At 38.6% G+C, this 22,718-nt stretch overlaps 1 protein-coding gene and 1 pseudogene across 1 annotated transcript in view; one reads left to right on the forward strand and one right to left on the reverse strand.

The window, feature by feature from the left end:
* The window catches only part of RIT2 (Ras like without CAAX 2), a gene marked incomplete at its 3' end in the record, with an annotated part of 597,419 nt that overhangs the window by 124,154 nt on the left and 450,547 nt on the right, over positions 1–22,718 (forward strand).
* Positions 3,838–4,862, reverse strand: LOC116739349 (annotated as a pseudogene).

Raw genomic sequence — 22,718 nt, forward strand, 5'->3', positions numbered from 1 at the left:
GCGGTTTGTAAAAAAATTATATTCTAGCCTATTTGACCCTGATGCAACATTGGAAAAGAGAAATCATGTAAATCATTCCAAATAAAATAATTTTTAGGTCTTGATAATGTTCACTGAGACCTTAGAATTGACCAATCACTAGTTTAAGTTTTTTATATATATTTTTTCACTTACTTTTCATAACAATTCAATAGTATTATTATTAATCTACTTTACAGATGGGACAACTGAGAAACAAAACAAATTATTTAAATTATTTACTAACTCTCTCAAAGTAACAAACATGTTACAGAGTCAAGATTCAAACCCAGAAAATGTTTTAATTCATTGTACTTTTTTCCTTAACTATTTCACCAGGATGGCAACAGACTGTAATCTTACAAGTTAAATAGCCATCTCTTTGAATTTTTGCTTTAAAAAATTGATGTATTTCTTTCTATCAGTGGCAAATCAGTAACCAGTCTTTACTGAATACACTTAGTATCATGTTTGATAATGGACAATATTAATATGAATGCAAGAGAGAAATAAGTTTCTTGCCACTGATTCAGTATAGAATCTAAATTTACTTCTGGTAGAAGATAACACTAACAAATATAATACAAAAATAATTAAAATAACTGGATTAGAAGTTAGAAACTCTCTCAATTTAATGAGAGATAAATTTCATGATTTAAATTCTAGCCCCAGCACAACACACCATATGAAGGTCAGTATACCTTCCTCTAACCTTTGAAGATTCCAAATGTGACTTAAATTTCCCTCAGTCAATCTATATCTCCAGCTGCTTCATTTGTGTCAGGTGCTTTGAGTTTGCTCTCAGTTCCTAAGGCTGCCATTGTCTTTAAATATCCAGCTTCCACTCCATGACAGGTCTAAACAGTAGAACCCCCAACGTTTTGTGTGTAATGTAATTTTAGTAAAGAGAAGGCACAACGGAGTATAATTTCAACACAAAGGAAAAACAAGCTTCAAATTTGACATGTGTCATTACATTGTGCCAAATTTTCTACCCATTGCAGAGTTTCTCCCTGGCATGTTCTTACTCTCTGGAAAAAATCATATAAATAATTTCAAAAACAGTTTAAAAACAAATATTGATATTAATAGGCCCCTGGCTTCAGATTTTGTCACAATAATTTCTTCCTTCTTCTTCACATTTCACTTATTCTTCTCATTTGAAGACTCTTCACTTCCCATAAAATAATTTTCTTTGCTTTTTACTTTATTTTCCTTTTATGCTTTTCTAAGAATGTTAAAATATTTCTAGAGAAAATTTCAAACATTACATTAAAGTATGAATTAAAAATTTATTTTTGGTGTCTTTTTGGTTTTTAGAAATGTCACCAAACTTTTAATTTTAGCTACCTTGAGGGGAGAATAAAAGGAGACATTTGATATAAATATATTAAAATTTTATTTACTAACAAAAGCATATATTTTTAATTCTGTGATTTGATACTATGTACACTTACAGTAGTGTAAAATAGGAAAAGATGGCAGCAAGTTCTGGGAGGGAAGATAGAGAGAGAGAAAGGAGAAACAGTTGGGAACAGAGAGAGGAAAAGGGAAAGATAAAAAGGAAAATATATAAGCACATTAGCCATGAATATATGACATGGAAACATAGAGAAGAGAAGATAGAAAACAAAAATTAAAAAATGAGATCTGGAGTCATATATAATTATATTGACCAAGTGAGCTTCCATGTTGTTTAATCTTTAACTATAGGTTTTAGAAATGTTATTAATTGAATATAAATATTAATTGACTATGAATAATCATACTTCTTCCACCTGCTTTTATTTTATCAAGCTAAGATTTTTCCCTAGATCAGTAGAACTCAAACTTTTTGGTCTTAGTTTCATTCCCTTCACTTGAAAATTACTAAAGACCCCAAATAACTTTTGATTATATGGATAATTTCTATTGATATGTACCATATTATAAATTAAAACTACATTTTTATAAAACTGAATTTATTAAAAAGGTATAATAAATATTAATTTAAAATATATCATAACAAGTAACTTTAAAAAATTTATGTCTCTAGATAAATTGAGAAGAATGACATTATTTTACTTATTTTTAAATTTCCAAAGATATCTAGCTTAAAAGATGTTTGGAGTCACCTATTTACTTCTGTATTCAACATGCTTCAGTATATTTTGGTTGAGTATATGAAAAAAAAATCCATTTTAATACAGATAAGAAGTTGGAAAAAGAGAGAATCTCATTAATCCTGTGAAAGAGTCTCTCAGACTGCTAGGGGTTATATGACCATACTTTGAGAACCACTGCTCTAGGCAGAATAAAAACAATTCAATTCTGTAAATGTTAATAGAACAAAGGAGCAACCACCTGTGTCATCTGATAGCAAAGTTCCTCCAGTCCCCAAGTAGACAAGGCCCTGAGCTATCAGCTGTTTGGAGGCCAGTATAAGAAGTCCCGCTGTAGGCAGACCTCATCTCAGGGCTGTACTGGGGTGAAAACATGTTTGTCTTAGAGGTTGGATGAAATCCAGCCCAGGTAGTGGATCGAGCAAGTGGAAAAAGAACAAATGTTCATGTCACCATAACAAATCCAACATAAAGAACCAACCTGTGATATGTTGAAACTTAATAATAAAATCTCCCCTAAACTGTGCATCTCCTTCAAATTTATTTTGTGTCAGATAATTTTGTTGACTAATTCTAACCCCCATGTATTTTTTCATTGAACAGATGTCATAGCAGGTCCAACTCATTTAATACTTTTTTAATTGTAAAATTTATTATTCAAACTAAAATATAACATTGTTGCATTATTATTTTTTTTTTTACTTTACTCACATCTTGTATTTGATTTCTTATAATTAATGGCTAATGAAGGAAAAAGGTGTTTGTAGCACGCTACTATTTTAAAACAGCAACTGTAATTTAAATGCTAACCTACTCCATAAAACAGGGAGCCTTCCCCCAAGGCTGTAGTGGGCATTTATTTAAGTTTCCTGAACCCAGTGACAACTAATCAATTTTATTACTTATCAAACATAGAAAAAATTACATGTTATTATTTTTCCCCATAGCTGGAAAATTCAACAAACAATAAATACATTTCCTCCACGTACACAATTCCTTGACTCAAACCAGAAGATAGCTACCAAAATACCTACAATTACGATTCTCAGACTGGAGCCTGGCTGCTCCTGAGTGTTATTTGGTGGGATGCCAAGGGGCATAGACCACGATATAGTGAGTATACTCCATCTTTCCAGAGAGCAATGTTTACTTGAGGCTAAGAAATCACGTTTATTTTTCAAAAATGTCAAATGGGAGCTTTTTCCCCCCAAATGAAATACAGGGAACCCCATACATAAAACAAGTTTTAGGAGCCCACACTGGCAGCAGTAGTTAGCTGATATGAATTCTCACTGCACATACACACTGTGGGTGCACAGCCCTCCCTGCTGGCGTGCCCCGGGGGAAATGCTCTGTGCACTAGGCCTCACCACCCTGAATCTCTCAGTTCAAAGACTGGGCATCCTGCCCGGAACACAAAAAGGTCTACAGGGATCCAAGAGGCACCAACACTGTGCCAATGCTGCTTACCATTTTTTTGGGTAAATGCTAGTCAGAGGTAGCAGAGCTGGTCTTTTATGTGCCGAAGTCTGGCTTTTTAATTTAACTTTTCCGGCTTTGCCTTTTTGGTTGCAATAAATTTCAACAAATTACTAGTTCAACTTGTGTTACTGCAGGTCTCAGACCCTGTGGCACCTCATTCTAGATCACAGGAAACAGCAATAAATATTCCCAAACTGTGAGAAAGTCCTGAGCGTTCCCACACAGCTTCCTGCCCCTAATCTAGTTTCTGAATATTCAGGTTCTTTTCCTTCTTTGTATATTCTTCTAGTCGAAGTCACTTTGCCTAGTACTGGGAGCAGAGCTCTGCATCCATGAAATGTGGGTGGGCGGGGGACCCGTCTTTGTAGGCCACCACGATCAAGCCACACTGAACCTGAAAGCTGTAGTTGGCCTTATGGTTTATGGCACTGACATACACCACGACTTGCAGCGGGTTGTCAAATGTATTTCGGATGAAAGGCTTTGGTTTCTCAGATGTCTTCAGATCAGTCACACACAGCTTGCCCTGATAATCAGCCACACAGTTCAGCAGACCTACATACTTTAGGGTCTCACATTTAACAGCATTTTCCAGAGCCCACACTCCACTGACATCTCTCAGAACATGCTGGACCCTTTGGATGTAGCCAGATTTGAGGAGATTTTCATCTCTCTCTCTTAAGTTCCCCTGGGGTGAAAGTATGCTTTCCAAGGCTTCATGAAACCATTTCCCTTGTAAAAACATGTTTGAAGTATATTCTGCAAAACAATCCTCTCTCAGTTCCAGAATCATCCACTGTTTCCACCTCTCCAAACAGGAAAGCTGTTCTGAGTTCATGGTCTGCTGAAGGACTCAGGTCACCCTTGGTATCATATTCCTTTGCAAAGGGATTTTCAGAGGAACTGTAGGATCATTTGGTTTTCCGCTTTTCTCCGGATTGAAGAGAGGACCCCAGTTTCGTGGACCTCCTGCCTCTTCTTCTTGCTTTGGGGCCTTACACTTCCTCACAGGTCCATAGAGTAAAGCATCTTCCTCGAACAAAGGCTGTGGAGTCTGAGCGTGGCCTCTGAATGACAGAATGACAAGACAGACCTTACTAAATCAGAGTACTTTTTTGGGTCCTCTTCTTCATAACGGTTCACTTTTTTCTTCCCGCCACACATATAAGAGGAAGTGGAGAAGTCCACACTGGGGGCTGTTTCTACAGAAAACCCCTTTGAACTTATAAGCTGCCTGCCGATGGTCTGAAATACCTTCATCTTTAGATTTTTTTCACATCCCTCTAGCCTACTCCTAATGTCAAGGGTCTTTTTAATTTTTGCTTTCCTCGGAAGCCGGCACGCTCTGTCGTCTCCAGGGCATGACGACACCGTGGGCTGGTACTTTAGTCGGTCCCGCGCTTTGGTCTTGACTTAGGCCCTTGCATTAATTTTTTAATATTTCATCTATCTGGGTTTGCTCCATCATTCCAGCCTAACGGGATTACAATAAAATTTGCTTCTGAAACCCAGTCTATTAGCTTTTAAATTTATGTCATTTTACACTGTTGTGGATAAAAAGCATATAGTTTAAAATTATGTATAAACCAAAAATTGCCCTGAAGGAGTATAGTATTATAAAAGTTATAATAATTATTTAGAAATCATCTAGGTAAGGCCAAGGAAAAAGTGTGACTTTTATTTAGAGTATAGTCCATCCCCCTTTTCAGAGCTTTTTCTGCCTGGCTGAAGCATCTATTGTATCATGAAGGACTGTAAAACCTGATAGAAGATAATTGAAACTGCACTCCTTCTTGCATGGGACTCAAACCCAGCTAAAACTCAGATTGGGACTTGAACGTATGATTCCTGACTAGGAGGGGCCTCAAACATACTGTCTTGATTAAAACTGCTCACTTGTTTTCAGGACTTAGTGAAGCTCAGGTTCTTTTGTCTCATTCTTTGCAGAAAGAATTCACTGTGGGGCAAAGAGTGAATTTATTAGCATAGGATACTTGTGAGCGATACAAGCAGACTGGCAAGGGAGCACAGCAGCCCCAAGAACAAAGAGTACTAAACTTTTATAATCAAAGAAAAAGTGGGGAGGGGAGAAGACCATCTTCTTCCTCATTCTTGGGCAGACGTCAAGGCTTATATTATTAGTTCATCCCTTGGCCTTTTATGGTTTAACTGTGACTCTCATGGCACTATTTAAATCATATGTATATTAACAAGAGGGTAGTAACATATACTAAAATATGGTAATTCATCTCAGGTTTCCGTATATTGTTCCCTTTCAACAAGTTTTTTTTTTTTTTTTTCCCCCTTTCACCTATATTTCTGTCTTGGCTACATGCAGAAATGCTACTCTTCAAGGACTATTAACTCTCTGACTTCATGTAACAAGATTCAGGCCCCATATCTATTGTCTTGTGTTTTGATTATCAGGACTTCTGGCTTGAGTGTGTCTGACACTTGATACACCTGGTCTTCCTTCAAGGAAGTGCAGATTGTTGCTAGGTTACTGGATTCTTTTCTTGAATGATCATTAGCTTACAACAGTTTCCCAAACTCCCTTAAAATTCCCTTTCTGTCCTTAATTTCCTAGTGGGATTTTTAAACTGACTATTTAATTATACTACTCTATCCCTATCATAATGATGTTTTCAAAAGAGAATAAAGGAACCCAGAATCAAGCAAGGCACAAAGCACTGAATGGGAAATTTCAGGCAGAAAGAAGAAATATGTAATGGGGCAGGAGAAAATTGTTCAAACCCTCCAATGCTCTTCTGGTAATGTAAGCAGCTGACTAGTTTAGGGCAGGAAAATTCTTTTCCTGTGAGCATCTTAGGTTCTCACACTGGGGCCCTGTAATTTGGACTGACAAAAGATGTTAGCAAGAGAAAACATATACATTTATTTAAGTTTTATATGACTCTGGAAACTTCATTATAAAATGAAGACCTGAAGAAGTGGTTAAGCTTGAGCATTTTTATAGTAGATTTGATGAAGTGTGGGAAGTCATGGAAAAATGTAATAGGATAAAAGGGTATGATGAGCTAAGGGTGGTAAATTGGAGGAACTTAGCAAGTCCTGTTAGTTCTGAGTCTCTCAGCATCCCTCCTTTAGAGATAAAGATTTTATTTTTCCTCCAGGTATGGCAGGGACAGCTCTCAGAAGAGGGTCTTATAATTTTAATTCACCTTAAAATGTTCACCATGTCAAGATGTCATATTTTGGGATAGCATGTTCTGAACCCTGTCACTAGCCTATGACCTAGTCTACAAAGAGTATTACAAAATTTCTAGAAAAAGATGGAGATTCATCAAATAAAGGAAAATGCTTAGCAAAGATACAATATTATAATAAACATTTAAATCACAGGTGTTTCATGGTTGGGACACCTTCTAAAACTATGAAAGAAAAACTTTCAGCCCCAAGGCATATGTTGTATATTAGTTACTAACATGATAAAATACCAGGAAATGCTTTAATGCAGGATCAGTTTGTCAAATAGAGTAAATTCTTACTATAGCAAATAATAAGAATATGAATTCTGTTATAGACTAGATTTTAATGTCTATGATAACTCCCAGGGTAAATTATACACATTATAAAATCTGAGCACTTTGGGACACTTTCTGCCCCATCACTCATTCACATGAATGAGACTCCAGGAATTATCTCCATTAATTATTATACTCTTTAAAATGGAGCTAAAGGAGAAGATATATTTACCTGTGTTAGTACATGTGTGCAGGATATCAACAAAATTTTATTTATCTAAGGAGATGAGGTTTATACTAAATGATAAAATACTTGGGAAATTATTGGTGAAAATATAGTTTTCCTTTTTGTTTCATTAAGTACAAATTAATCTGTCAGTATAGACCAAATAACTAATGACTGGTAATACTGAGTTTTAATATCTATCACTTCTTTGTGTGTCCCATCAATCATTCTTGAAAATCACTCAGTGAAGATAAATATAATTTTTAATATCCTGAAAATTATAATTTGTATGTTAGCGGAAGGTTTATGAGGAGAAGAAAATAAAGGGAAGTGATTGACAGCATTCCACAGAAGGGGAAATCCTCAGAAAAATGGAGAATTTTGAAAGCTGCCTCTCCCATGTACTGACAACACCCTAGCTTAGTGTCATACCCCCAAACAAATGGTGCCATTTTCTAATCTATTCCTCAACCTCCAAATCTCAATCCCTTCATTCTCAACCATCCTCATCCTACATCCACACATGTATAGGAATATGGGAACACACCAGGCCTTCAATAAATTTATAACTAAGTGAGCAAATTAAATTACATTCTCACATTACCTGTACACCTTTGAACTATGATGGTTCTGTTCTAAGAAAATAATCATGAGTGAAGAAAACCCAACTCTTGAAGGCATAGGTTTGGCAATTCCTTGGGTTACTGCATCTAGATATAAATATGTTGAATTATGCAATTAATTTACAAGTCAGCAATAGTGGTTTGGTGACCCTTAAAGAAAACAGAAAAGAACCCCATTCGTGTTAGAAATGCATAAATTAGTAAAAAAAAGAATAGTGGCATTAGAGTGGAGATTAGGACTCCTCTTACCTAATTTCTGATTCAGCATTCCTTCCAGTCTACCCAACAGTTCAAACTCTTCAGTATTAACTGCTATAAAGAGTGAGAGGAGGAGAAGATGGCTGAAGAGTAAGACGCGGAGATCACCTTCCTCCCAACAGATATACCAGAAATACATCTACACGTGGAACAACTCCTACAGAACACCTACTGAACACTGGCAGAAGACCTCAGACTTCCCAACAGGCAAGAAACACCCCCTTCCCCCCCCGTACCTGGATAGGGCAAAAGAAAATAGAATAAAGAGAGAGAAAAGGATAGGGACGGGATCTGCACCAATGGGAGGGAGATGTGAAGGAGGAAAGGTTTCCACACACTAGGAAGCCCCTTCGTGGGCGGAGACTGCGGTAAGCGGAGGGGGAAAGCTTCAGAGCCATGGAGGAGAGCACAGCAACAGGGGTGCGGGAGGCAAAGCGGAGAGATTCCTGCACGGAGGATCAGTGCTGACCGGCACTCACCAGCCCGAGAGGCTTGTCTGCTCCCCCAACGGGGCGGGCGGGGCTGGGACCAGAGGCTTGGGCTTCGGTCAGAACGCAGGGAGAGGACTGGGTTTGGCGGCGTGAACACAGCCTGCAAGAGATTAGTGCACCACAGCTGGCCGGGAGGGACTCCGGGAAAAAGTCTGGACCTACCGAAGAGGCAAGATAATTTTTCTTCCCTCTTTGTTTCCTGGTGCACGAGGAGAGGGGATTAAGAATGCTGCTTAAAGGAGCTCTAGAGATGGGCGCGAGCCACAGCTAAAAGCGCGGATCCCAGAGACAGGCATGAGACGCTAAGGCTGCTGCTGCCACCACCAAGAAGCCTGTGTGGGAGCACAGGTCACTATCCACAAACACCTTCCGGGGAGCCTGTGCAGCCCACCACTGCCAGGGTCCCGGGATCCAGGGACAACTTCCCCAGGAGAACGCACAGCACGCCTAAGGCTGTCACACTAGCCTCTGCCGCCACAGGTTGGCCCTGCATTCCATGCCCCTCCCTCCCGCCGGCCTGAGTGAGCTAGAGCCCCCAAATCAGCTGCTCCTTTAACCCCATCCTCTCTGAGCTAAGAACAGACGCCCTCCAGCGACCTACACACAGAGGCGGGGCCAAATCCAAAGCTGAGCCCCTGGGAGCTGGGAGAACAAAGAAGAGAAAGGGAAATCTCTCCCAGCAGCCTCAGAAGTAGCGGATTAAAGCTCCACAATCAATTTGATGTACCCTGCATCTGTGGAATACATGAAGAGACAACAAATCATCACAAATTAAGGAGATGGACTTTGAGAGCAAGATTTATGATTTTTTCCCCTTTTCCTTTATTTGTGAGTGTGTACGTGTATGCTTCTGTGTGAGATTTTGTCTGTATAGCTTTGCTTCCACTATTTGTCCGAGCGTTCTATCCACCCGTTTTTTGTTTGGTTGTTTTTTAATTTTTTTCTTAATAATTACTTTTTATTTTAATAACTTTATTTTATTTTACTTTATCTTCATTCTTTCTATCCTTCCTTCCCTCCTTTAGACAACGAATCATCACAAAATGAGGAGGTGGACTTTGAGAGCAAGATTTATGAATTTTTCCCCTTTTCCTCTTTTCGTGAGTGTGCATGTGAATGCTTCTGTGTGAGATTTTGTCTGTATAGCTTTGGTTCCACCACTTGTCCTAGGGCTCTATCCGTCTGTATTTTTTGTTTGTTTGTTTCTTTGTTTTTTCTCTTAATAATTATATTTTTACTTTAATAACTTCATTATATTTTACCTTACTTTATTTTATTTTACTGTAACTTCCTTTCCTTTTTCCTTCCTTCCCTACTTCCTTCCTTCCTTCTTGCTCCCTACCACACTTCCTTCCCCCATCATTTCTTTCTTTCTTTTTTTTTCTTTCTTCTACTAATTTTTCTTTCTACTTTTTATCCCTTTTAATCTGAGCCGTGTGGATGAAAGGCTCTTGGTGCTCCAGCCAGGAGTCAGTGCTGTGCCTCTGAGGTGGGAGGGCCAACTTCAGGACACTGGTCCACAAGAGACTTCCCAGCTCCACATAATATCAAATGGCAAAAATCTCCCAGAGATCTCCATCTCAACACCAGCACCCAGCTTCACTCAATGACCAGCAAGCTACAGTGCTAGACATCCTATGCCAAACATCAACAAGACAGGAACACAATCCCATCCATTAGCAGAGAGGCTGAATAAAATCATAACAAGGCCACAGACACCCCAAAACACACCACCAGACGTGAACCTGCCCACCAGAAAGACAAGATTCAGCCTCATCCACCAGAACACAAGCACTAGTCACCTCCACCAGGAAGCTTACACAACCCACTGAATGAACCTTAACCACTGGGGACAGACACCAAAAACAATGGGAACTACGAACCTGCAGCCTGCAAAAAGGAGACCACAAACACAGTAAGATAAGCAAAACGAGAAGACATAAAAACACACTGCAGATGAAGGAGCAAGATAAAAACCCACCAGACCTAACAAATGAAGAGGAAATAGGCAGTCTACCTGAAAAAGAATTCAGGATAATGATAGTAAAGATAATCCAAAATCTTGGAAATAGAGTAGACAAAATGCAAGAAACATTTAACAAGGACCTAGAAGAACTAAAGATGAAACAAACAACGATTAGCAACACAATAAATGAAATTAAAAATACTCTAGATGGGATCAATAGGAGAATAACTGAGGCAGAAGAACGGATAAGTGACCTGGAAGATAAAATAGTGGAAATAACTACTGCAGAACAGGGTAAAGGAAAAGGATAAAAAGAACTGAGGACAGTCTCAGAGACCTCTGGGACAACATTAAATGCACCAATATTCGAATTATAGGGGTTCTAGAAGAAGAAGAGAAAAAGAAAGGGACTGAGAAAATATTTGAAGAAATTATAGTTGAAACTTCCCTAATATGGGAAAGGAAATAGTTAATCAAGTCCAGGAAGCACAGAGAGTCCCATACAGGAAAAATCCAAAGAGAAATATGCCAAGACACATATTAATCAAACTGTCAAAAATTAAATACAAGGAAAATATATAAAAAGCAGCAAGGGAAAATAACACACAAGGGAATCCCCATAAGAGTAACAGCTGATCTCTCAGCAGAAACCCTACCAGCCAGAAGGGAGTGGCAGGACATACTGAAAGTGATGAAGGACAAAAACCTGCAACCAAGACTACTCTACCCAGCAAGGATCTCATTCAAATTTGATGGAGAAATTAAAACCTTTACAGACAAGCAAAAGCTGAGAGAGTTCAGCACCACCATACCAGCTTTAAAACAATTGCTAAAGGAACTTCTCTAGGCAAGATACAAAAGAGAAGGAAAAGAGCTACCATAATGAACACAAAACAATTAAGAAAATGGGAATAGGAACATACACATCGATAATTACCTTAAATTTAAATGGACTAAATGCTCCCACCAAAAGAACAGATTGGCTGAATGTATACAAAAAGAAGACCCATATATTTGCTGTCTACAGAGACACACTTCAGACCAAGAGACACATACAGACTGAAAGTAAGGGGATGGAAAAAGGTATTTCATGCAAATGGAAACCAAAAGAAAGCTGGAGTCGAAATTCTCATATAAGACAAAATAGACTTTAAAATAAGGGCTATTAGAACAGACAAAGAAGGACACCACATAATGATCAAGGGATTGATCCAAGAAGAAGGTATAACAATTGTAAATATTTATGCACCCAACATAGGAACACCTCAGTACATAAGGCAAATAATAACAGCCATATGGGGGACCTTGAAGATGGAGGAAGAGTAAGACGCGGAGATCACCCTCCTCCCCACAGATACACCAGAAATACATCTACGTGTGGAACAACTCCTACAGAACACCTACTGAAGGCTGGCAGAAGACCTCAGGCCTCCCAAAAGGCAAGAAACTCCCCACGTAACTGGGTAGGGCAAAAGAAAAAAAGAAAGAACAGAGACAAAAGAATAGGGATGGCACCTGCACCAATGGGAGGGAGCTGTGAAGGAGGAAAAGTTTCCACACACTAGGAAGCCACTTCGTGGGCGGAGACTGCAGGAGGCGGAGTGGGGAGCTTCGGGGCTGTGGAGGAGTGCACAGCAACGGGTACGGAGGCCAAAGCAGGGAGATTCCCGCACAGAGGATCGGTGCCGACCGGCACTCACCAGCCCGAGAGGCTTGTCTGCTCACCCGCCGGGGCGGGCGGGCCTGTGAGCTGAGGCTCGGGTTTCGGTTTCGGACGGAGCGCAGGGAGAGGACTGGGTTTGGCGGCTTGAACATAGCCTGAAGGGGTTAGTGCAGCACGGCTAGCCGCGAGGAAGTCCGGGGAAATGTCTGCACCTGCCAAAGAGGCAAGAGACTTTTTCTTACCTCTTTCTTTCCTGGTGCGCGAGGAGAGGGGTTTAAGAGCACTGCTTAAAGGAACTCCAGAGATGGGCACGAGCCACAGCTAAAAGCGCGAACCCCAGAGATGGGCATGAGCCGTGGCTAAAAGCGTGGACCCCAGGGACGGGCGGGAGACGCTAAGGTTGCTGCTGCTGCCACCAAGGGGCCTGTGTTCGAGTACAGGTCACTCACCACACCCCTGTTCCGCGGAGCCTGTGCAGCCCGCCACTGCCAGGTTCCCGGGATCCAGGGACAACTTCCCCGGGAGAAAGCACGGCGGGCCTCAGGCTGGTGCAACGTCACACCAGGCTCTGCCGCTGTAGGTCCGCCCCGCACGCCGTGCCCCTCCCTCACCCCTGGCCTGAGTGCGCCAGAGCCCCTGAATCAGCGGCTCCTTTAACCGCGTCCTGTCTGAGCAAAAAACAGACGCCCTCCAGCGACCTACACGCAGAGGCAGGGCCAAATCCAAAGCTGAGCCCCTGTGAGCTGTGAGAACAAAGAAGGTAAAGGGAAAACTCTCCCAGCAGCCTCAGAAGCAGCGGATTAAAGCTCCACAATCAACTTGATGTACCCTGCATCTGAGGAATACCTGAATAGACAAGGAATGATCCCAAACTGAGGAGGTGGACTTTTGGAGCAAGATCTATGATTTTTTTCCCTTTTCCTTTTTTTGTGAATGTGTATGTGTATGCTTCTGTGTGAGATCTTGTCTGTATAGTCTTGCTTCCACCATTTGTCCTAGGGTTCTGTCCCTCCATGGTTTTTTTAAATTTTTTTCTCTTAATAATTAATTTTAATAACTTTATTATTTTACCTTCTTTCTTTCTTTCTTTCTTTTTTCTTCCTTCCTTCCTTCCTTCCTTCCTTCCTTCCTTCCTTCCTTTCTTTCCTTCTTTCTTTCTTTCTTTCTTTCTTTCTTTCTTTCTTTCTTTCTTTCTTTCTTTCTTTCCTTCCTTCCTTCTTTCCTTCCTTCCCTCCTTTAGACAATCATCCCAAATTGAGGAGGTGGTCTCTGAGAGCAAGATTTATGATTTTTCCCCATTTACCTCTTTTTGTGTGGGTGTATGTGTATGCTTCTGTGTATGATATTGTCTGTATAGCTTTGCTTCCAACATTTGTCCTAAGGTTCTATCCGTCCCTTTTTTTTTTCTAAATAAGTATTTCTTAATTCAATAACTTTAATATACTTTATTTTAACTATATCTTCTTTCTTTCTGTCATTTTTCCTTCTTTCCCTCCTTCCTTCCTTCCTACCTCCCTCCTTTCTTTCCTTCTTGCCTTCTTTCCTTCTTTGCTTTTCTTTCTTTCTTTCTTTCTTTCTTTCTTTCTTTCTTTCTTTCTTTCTTTCTTTCTTTCTTTCTTTCTTTCTTTCTTCCTTCCCTCCATCCTTCCCTCCTTTCCTTCTTTCTTTCCTCATACTTCTACTAATTCTCTGCACTTTTTCTACCTTTCATTCTGAGCCGTGTGCATGAAAGACTCTTGGTGCTCCAGCCAGCAGGCAGGGCTCTGCCTCTGAGGTAGGAGAGCCAACTTCAGGACACTGGTCAACAAGAGACCTCCCAGCTCCACATAATATCAAATGGTGAAAATCTCCTAGAGACCTCCATCTTAACACCAGCACCCAGCTTCACTCAACGACCAGCAAGCCACAGTGCTGGACAACCTATGCCAAACAACTAGCAAAACAGGAACACAACCCCACCCATTAGCAGAGAGCCTGCCTAAAATCATAATAAGGCCACAGACACCCCAAAACACACCACCAGACGTGAACCTGCCCACTAGAGAGACAAGATACAACCTCATCCACCACAACACAGGCACTAGTCCCCTCCACCAGGAAGCTTACACAACCCATTAAACCAACCTTAGCAACTGGAGACAGACATCAAAAACAGCGGGAACTACGAATGTGCAGCCTGCAAAAAGGAGACCACAAACACAGTAAGATAAGCAAAATGAGAAGACAGGAAAACACACAGCAGATAAAGGACCAAGATAAAAACCCACCAGACCTAACAAATGAAGAGGAAATAGGCAGTCTACCTGAAAAACAATTCAGAATAATGAGAGTAAGGATGATCCGAAATATTGGAAATAGAAGCGACAAAAAGCAAGAAACATTTAACAAGGACCTAGAAGAAATAAAGATGAAACAAACAATGAGGAACAACGCAATAAATGAAATTAAAAGTACTCTAGATGGGATCAATAGGAGAATAACTGAGGCAGAAGAACGGATAAGTGACCTGGAAGATAAAATAGTAGAAATAACTACTGCAGAGCAAAATAAAGAATAAAGAATGAAAAGAACTGAGGACAGTCTCAGAGACCTCTGGGACAACATTAAACACACCGACATTCAAATTATAGGGGTTCCAGAAGAAGAAGAAAAAAAGAAAGGGACTGAGAAAACATTTGAAGAGATTATAGTTGAAAACTTCCCTAATATGGGAAAGGAATAGTTAATCAAGTCCAAGAAGTACAGAGAGTCCCATACAGGATAAATACAAAGAGAAATACGCCAAGACACATATTAATCAAACTGTCAAATATTAAATACAAAGAAAGCATATTAAAAGCAGCAACGGAAAAACAACAAATAACACACAAGGGAATCCCCATAAGGTTAACAGCTGATCTCTCAGCAGAAACCCTACAAGCCAGGACAGAGTAGCAGAACATACTGAAAGTGATGAAGGAGAACAACCTGCAACCAAGACTACTCTACCCAGCAAGGATCTCATTCACATTTGATGGAGAAATTGAAACCTTTACAGACAAGCAAAAGCTGAGAGAGATCAGCACCACCAAACCAGCTTTACAACAGATGCTAAAGGAACTTCTCTAGACAAGACACACAAGAGAAGGAAAAGACCTATAATAACGAACCCAAAACAATTTTAAAAATGGGAATAGGAACATACATATCGATAATTACATTAAATGTAAATGGATTAAATGCTCCCACCAAAAGACACAGATTGGCTGAATGGATACAAAAACAAGACCCTTATATATGCTGTCTACAAGAGACCAACTTCAGACCTAGAGACACATACAGACTGAAAGTAAGGGGATGGAAAAAGATATTCCATGCAAATGGAAACCAAAAGAAAGCTGGAGTAGCAATTCTCATATCAGACAAAATAGACTTTAAAATAAGGACTATTAAAAGAGACAAGGATACCACAGAATGATCAAGGGATCGATCCAAGAAGAAGATATAACAATTGTAAATATTTATGCACCCAACATAGGAGCCCCTCAATACATAAGGCAAATACTAAAAGCCATAAAAGGGGAGATCGACAGTAACATGTTCATAGTAGGGGACTTTAACACCCCACTTTCACCCATGGACAGATCATCCAAAATGAAAATAAATAAGGAAACACAAGCTTTAAATGATACATTAAACAAGATGGACTTAATTGATATTTATAGGACACTCCATCCAAAAACAACAGAATACACATTTTTCTCAAGTGCTCATGGAATATTCTCCAGGATAGATCATATCTTGGGTCACAAATAAAGCCTTGGTAAATTTAAGAAAATTGAAACTGTATCAAGTATCTTTTCTGACCACAACGCCATGAGACTAGATATCAATTACAGGAAAAGATCTGTAAAAAACACCAACATATGGAGGCTAAACAATACACTACTTAATAATGAAGTGATCACTGAAGAAATCAAAGAGGAAATTAAAAAATACCTAGAAACAAATGACAATGGAGACACAACGACCCAAAACCTATGGGATGAAGCAAAAGCAGTTCTAAGGGGGAAGTTTATAACAATACAAGCCCACCTTAAGAAGCAGGAAACATCTCGAATAAACAACCTAATCTTGCACCTCAAGCAATTAGAGAAAGAAGAAGAAAAAACACCCAAAGCTAGCAGAAGGAAAGAAATCATAAAAATCAGATCAGAAATAAATGAAAAAGAAATGAAGGAAACAATAGCAAAGATCAATAAAACTAAAAGCTGGTTCTTTGAGAAGATAAACAAAATAGATAAACCACTAGCCAGACTCATCAAGAAAAAAAGGGAGAAGACTCAAATCAATAGAAGTAGAAATGAGAAAGGAGAAGTAACAACTGACACTGCAGAAATAAAAAAGATCATGAGAGATTACTACAAACAACACTAAGCCAATAAAATGGACAATCTGGAAGAAATGGACAAATTCTTAGGAATGCACAACCTGCCAAGACTGAATCAGGAAGAAATAGAAAATATGAACAGACCAATCACAAGCACTGAAATTGAAACTGTGATTAAAAATCTTCCAACAAACAAAAGCCCAGGACCAGATGGCTTCACAGTCAAATTGTATCAAACATTTAGAGAAGAGCTAACACCTATCCCTCTGAAACTCTTCCAAAATATAGCAGAGGGAGGAACACTCCCAAATTCCTTCTACGAGGCCACCATCACCTTGATACCAAAACAAGACAAAGATGTCAAAAAAAAGAAAATTACAGGTCAATATCACTGATGAACATAGATGCAAAAATCCTCAACAAAATACTAGCAAACAGAATCCAACAGCACATTAAAAGGATCATACACCATGATCATGTGGGGTTTACTCCAGAAATGTAAGGATTCTTCAATATACTCAAGTCTATCAATGTGATAAACCATATTAACAATTGAAGGAGAAAAACCATATGATCATCTCAATAGATGCAGAGAAAGCTTTTGACAAAATTCAACACCGATTTATGATAAAAACCCTGCAGATAGTAGTCATAGAGGGAACTTTCCTCAACATAATAAAGGCCATATATGACAAGCCCACAGCAAACATCGTCCTCAGTGGTGAAAAACTGAAAGCATTTCCACTAAGATCAGGAACAAGACAAGGTTGCCCACTCTCACCACTCTTATTCAACATAGTTTTGGAAGTGTTAGCCACAGCAATCAGAGAAGAAAAGGAAATAAAAGGAATCCAAATCAGAAAAGAAGAAGTAAAGCTGTCACTGTTTACAGATGACATGATACTATACATAGAGAATCCTAAAGATGCTACCAGAAACCTACTAGAGCTAATCAATGAATTTGGTAAAGTAGCAGGATACTAAATTAATGCACAGAAATCTCTGGCATTCCTATACACTAATGATGAAAAATCTGAAAGTGAAATCAAGAAAACACTCCCATGTACCATTGCAACAAATAGAATAAAATACCTAGGAATAAACCCACTGAAGGAGACAAAAGACCTGTGTGCAGAAAATTATAAGACACTGATGAAATAAATTAAAGATGATACAAATAGATGGAGAGATATACCATGTTCTTGGATTGGAAGAATCAATAATGTGAAAATAACTCTACTACCCAAGGCAATGTATAGATTCAATGCAATCCCTATCAAACTACCACTGGCATTTTTCACAGAACTAGAACAAAAAATTTCACAATTTTTATGGAAACACAAATGACCCTCGAATAGCCAAAGCAATATTGAGAACAAATAATGGAGCTGGAGGAATCAGCCTCCCTGTCTTCAGACTATACTACAAAGCTACAGTAATCAAGACAGTATGGTACTGGCACAAAAACAGAAAGATAGATCAATGGAACAGGATAGAAAGCCCAGAGATAAACCCATGCACATATGGACACCTTATCTTTGATAAAAGTGGCAGAAATGTACAGTGGAGAAAGGACAGCCTCTTCAATAAGTGGTGCTGGGAAAACTGGACAGGTACATGTAAAAGTATGAGATTAGATCACTAACAGCATACACAAAAATAAGCTCAAAACGGATTAAAGACCTAAATGTAAGGCCAGAAACTATCAAACTCTTAGAGAAAAACATAGACAGAACACTCTATGACATAAATCACAGCAAGATCCTTTCTGACCCACCTCCTAGAGTAATGGAAATAAAAACAAAAATAAACAAATGGGACCTAATTAAACTTCAAAGCTTTTGCACAGCAAAGGAAACCATAAACAAGACCAAAATACAACCCTCAGAATGGGAGAAAATATTTGCAAATGAAGCAACTGACAAAGGATTAATCTCCAAAATTTACAAGTAGCTCATGCAGCTCAGTACCAAAATAACAAACAACCCAATCCAAAAATGGGCTGAAGACCTAAATAGACATTTCTCCAAAGAAGATATACAGACTGCCAACAAACACATGAAAGAATGCTCAACATCATTAATCATTAGAGAAATTCAAATCAAAACTACAATGAGATATCATCTCAAACCAGTCAGAATGGCCATCATCAAAAAATCTAGAAACCATAAATGCTGGTGAGGGTGTGGAGAAAAGGGAACACTCTTGAACTGTTGGTGGGAATGTGAATTGGTTCAGCCACTATGGAGAACAGTATGGAGGTTCCTTAAAAAACTACAAGTAGAACTACCATATGACCCAGCAATACCACTACTGGGCATATATCCTGAGAAAACCGTAATTTAAAAAGAGTCATGTACCAAAATATTCATTGTAGCTCTATTTACAATAGCCCAGAGATGGAAACAACCTAAGTGCCCATCATCAGATGAATGGTTAACGAAGATGTGGCACATATATACAATGGAATATTACTCAGCCATAAAAAGAAATGAAATTGAGCTATTTGTAATGAGGTGAATAGACCTAGAGTCTGTCATACAAAGTGAAGTAAGTCAGAAAGAAAAAGACAAATACCATATGCTAACACATATATATGGAATTTAAGAAAAAAAAATGTCATGAAGAACCTAAGGGTAAAACAGGAATAAAGACGCAGACCTACTGGAGAACGGACTTGAGGATATGGGGAGGGGGAAGGGGGAGCTGTGACAGGGCGAGAGAGAGTCATAGACATATACACACTAAGAAACGTAAGGTAGACAGCTAGTGGGAAGCAGCCGCATGGCACAGGTATATTGGCTCAGTGCTTTGTGACAGCCTGGAGGGGTGGGATAAGTATAATGAGAGGGAGGGAGACGCATGAGTGAAGACTTATGGAAGCATATGTATATGTATAACTGATTCACTTTGTTATAAAGCAGAAACTAACACAACATTGTAAAGCAATTATACCCCAATAAAGATGTTAAAAACAATAATAACAGCCATAAAAGGGGAAATCGACAGTAACACATTCATAGTAGGGGACTTTAACACTCCACTTTCACCAATGGACAGATCATCCAAAATGAAAATAAATAAGAAAACCAAGCTTTAAATGATACATTAAACAAGATGGACTTAATTGATATTTATAGGACATTCCATCCAAAAACAACAGAATAAACATTTTTTCTCTAGTGCTCATGGAACTTTCTCCAGAATACATCATATTTTGGGTCACAAATCAAGCCTTGGTAAGTTTAAGAAAATTGAAATTCTATCAAGTATCTTTTCCGACCACAACGTTATGAGACTAGATATCAATTACCGGAAAAGATCTGCAAAAAATACAAACACATGGAGGCTAAACAATACACTATCTAATAACGAAGTGATCACTGAAGAAATCAAAGAGGAAATTTAAAAATGCCAGAAACAAATGACAATGGAGACACGACGGCCCAAAATCTATGGGTTACAGCAAAAGCAGTTCTAAGAGGGAGGTTTATAGCAATACAACCCCACCTTAAGAAACAGGTAACAACTCGAATAAACAACCTAACCTTGCACCTAAAACAATTAGAGAAAGAAGAACAAAAATACCCCAAAGTTAGCAGAAGGAAAGAAATCAGATCAGAAATAAATAAGAAAGAAATGAAGGAAAGGAGAGCAAAGATCCATAAAAATAAAAGCTGGTTCTTTGAGAAGATAAACAAAATTGATAAACCATTAGCCAGACTCATTAGGAAAAAAAGGGAGAAGACTTAAATCAACAGAATTAGAAATGAAAAACGAGAAATAACAACTGACACTGCAGAAATACAAAAGATCATGAGAGATTACTACAAACAACTCTATGCCAATAAAATGGATAACCTGGAAGAAATGGACAAATTCGTAGAAATGCACTACCTGCCAAGACTGAATCAGGAAGAAAGAGAAAATATGAACAGACCAATCACAAACACGGAAATTGAATCTGTGATTAAAAATCTTCCAACAAACAAAAGCCCAGGACCTGATGGCTTCACAGGCAAATTCTAGCAAACATTTAGAGAAGAGCTTACTCCTATGCTTCTCAAACTCTTCCAAAATATAGCAGAGAGAGGAACACTCCCAAACTCATTCTACGAGGTCACCATAACCCTGATACCAAAACCAGACAAGGATGTCACAAAGAAAGAAAACTACAGGTCGATATCACTGATGAACATAGATGCAAAAATCCTCAACAAAATACTAGCAAACAGAATCCAACAGCACATTAAAAGGATCATACACCATGATCAAGTGGGGTTTATTCCAGGAATGCAAGGATTCTTCAATATATGCAAATCAATCAACGTGACACACCATATTAACACACTGAAGGAGAAAAAACTATATGATCATCTCAATAGATGCAGAGAAAGCTTTCAACAAAATCAACACCGATTTATAATAAAAACCCTGCAGAAAGTAGGCACAGAGGGAACTTTCCTCAACATAATAAAGGCCATATATGACAAACCCACAGCCAACATCGTCCTCAATGGTGAAAAACTGAAAGCATTTCCACTAAGATCAGGAACAAGACAAGGTTACCCACTCTCACCACCTTATGCAATATAGTTTTGGAAATTTTAGCTACAGCAATCAGAGAAGAAAAGGAAATGAAAGGAATCCAAATCAGAAAAGAAGAAGTAAAGCTGTCACTGTTTGCAGATGACATGATACTATGCATAGAGTCTGCTAAAGATGCTACCAGAAAACTACAATAGCTAATCAATGAATTTCATAAAGTAGCAGGATACAAAATCAATGCACAGAAATCTCTGGCATTCCTATACACTAATGATTAAAAATCTGAAAGTGAAATCAAGAAAACACTCCCATTTACCATTGCAACAAAAAGAATAAAATATCTAGGAATAAACCTACCTAAGGAGACAGAAGACCTGTATGCAGAAAATTATAAGACACTGATGAAAGAAATTAAAGATGATACAAATAGATGGAGAGATATACCATGTTCTTGAATGGGAAGAATCAATATTGTGAAAATGACCCTACTACCCAAAGCAATCTACAGATTCAATGTAATCCCTATCAAACTACCACTGGCATTTTTCACAGAAGTAGAACAAAAAATATCACAATTTGTATGGAAACACAAAAGACCCCAAATAGCCAAAGCAATTTTGAGAACGAAAAATGGAGCTGGAGGAATCAGGCTCCCTGACTTCAGACTATACTACAAATCTGCAGTAATCAAGACAGTATGGTACTGGCACAAAAAACAGAAAGATAGATCAATGGAACAGGATAGAAAGCCCAGAGGTAAACCCACACACATATGGTCACCTTATCTTTGATAAAGGAGGCAGGAATATACAGTGGAGAAAGCATAGCCTCTTTAATAAATGGTGCTGGGAAAGCTGGACAGGTACATGTAAAAGTATGAGATTAGATCAGTTCCTAACACCATACACAAAATTAAGCTCAAAACGGATTAAAGACCTAAATGTAAGGCCAGAAACTATCAAACTCTTAGAGGAAATCATAGGTAGAACACTCTATGACATAAATCACAGCAAAATCCTTTCTGGCCCACCTCCTAGAGAAATGGAAATAAAAACAAAAATAAACAAATGGGACCTAATGAAACTTCAAAGCTTTTGCTCAGCAAAGGAAACCATAAACAAGACCAAGAGACAGCCCTCAGAATGGGAGAAAATATTTGCAAATGTAGCAACTGACAAAGGATTAATCTCCAAAATTTATAAGCATCCCATGCAGCTTAATAACAAAAAACAAAAAACCCATTCCAAAAATGAGCAGAAGACCTAAATAGACATTTCTACAAAGAAGATATACAGATGGCCAACAAACATATGGAAGAATGCTTAACATCACTAATCATTAGAGAAATCCAAATCAAAACTACAAGAGATATCATCTCACACCAGTCAGAATGGTCATCATTTAAAAATTTAGAAACAATAAATACTGGAGAGTGCATGGAAAAAGGGACCCCTCTTGCACTGTTGGTGGGAATGTAAATTGATACA

This window comes from Phocoena sinus, chromosome 14 (genome assembly GCF_008692025.1).
Source record: "Phocoena sinus isolate mPhoSin1 chromosome 14, mPhoSin1.pri, whole genome shotgun sequence".
In the NCBI taxonomy this organism is placed as follows: domain Eukaryota; kingdom Metazoa; phylum Chordata; class Mammalia; order Artiodactyla; family Phocoenidae; genus Phocoena; species Phocoena sinus.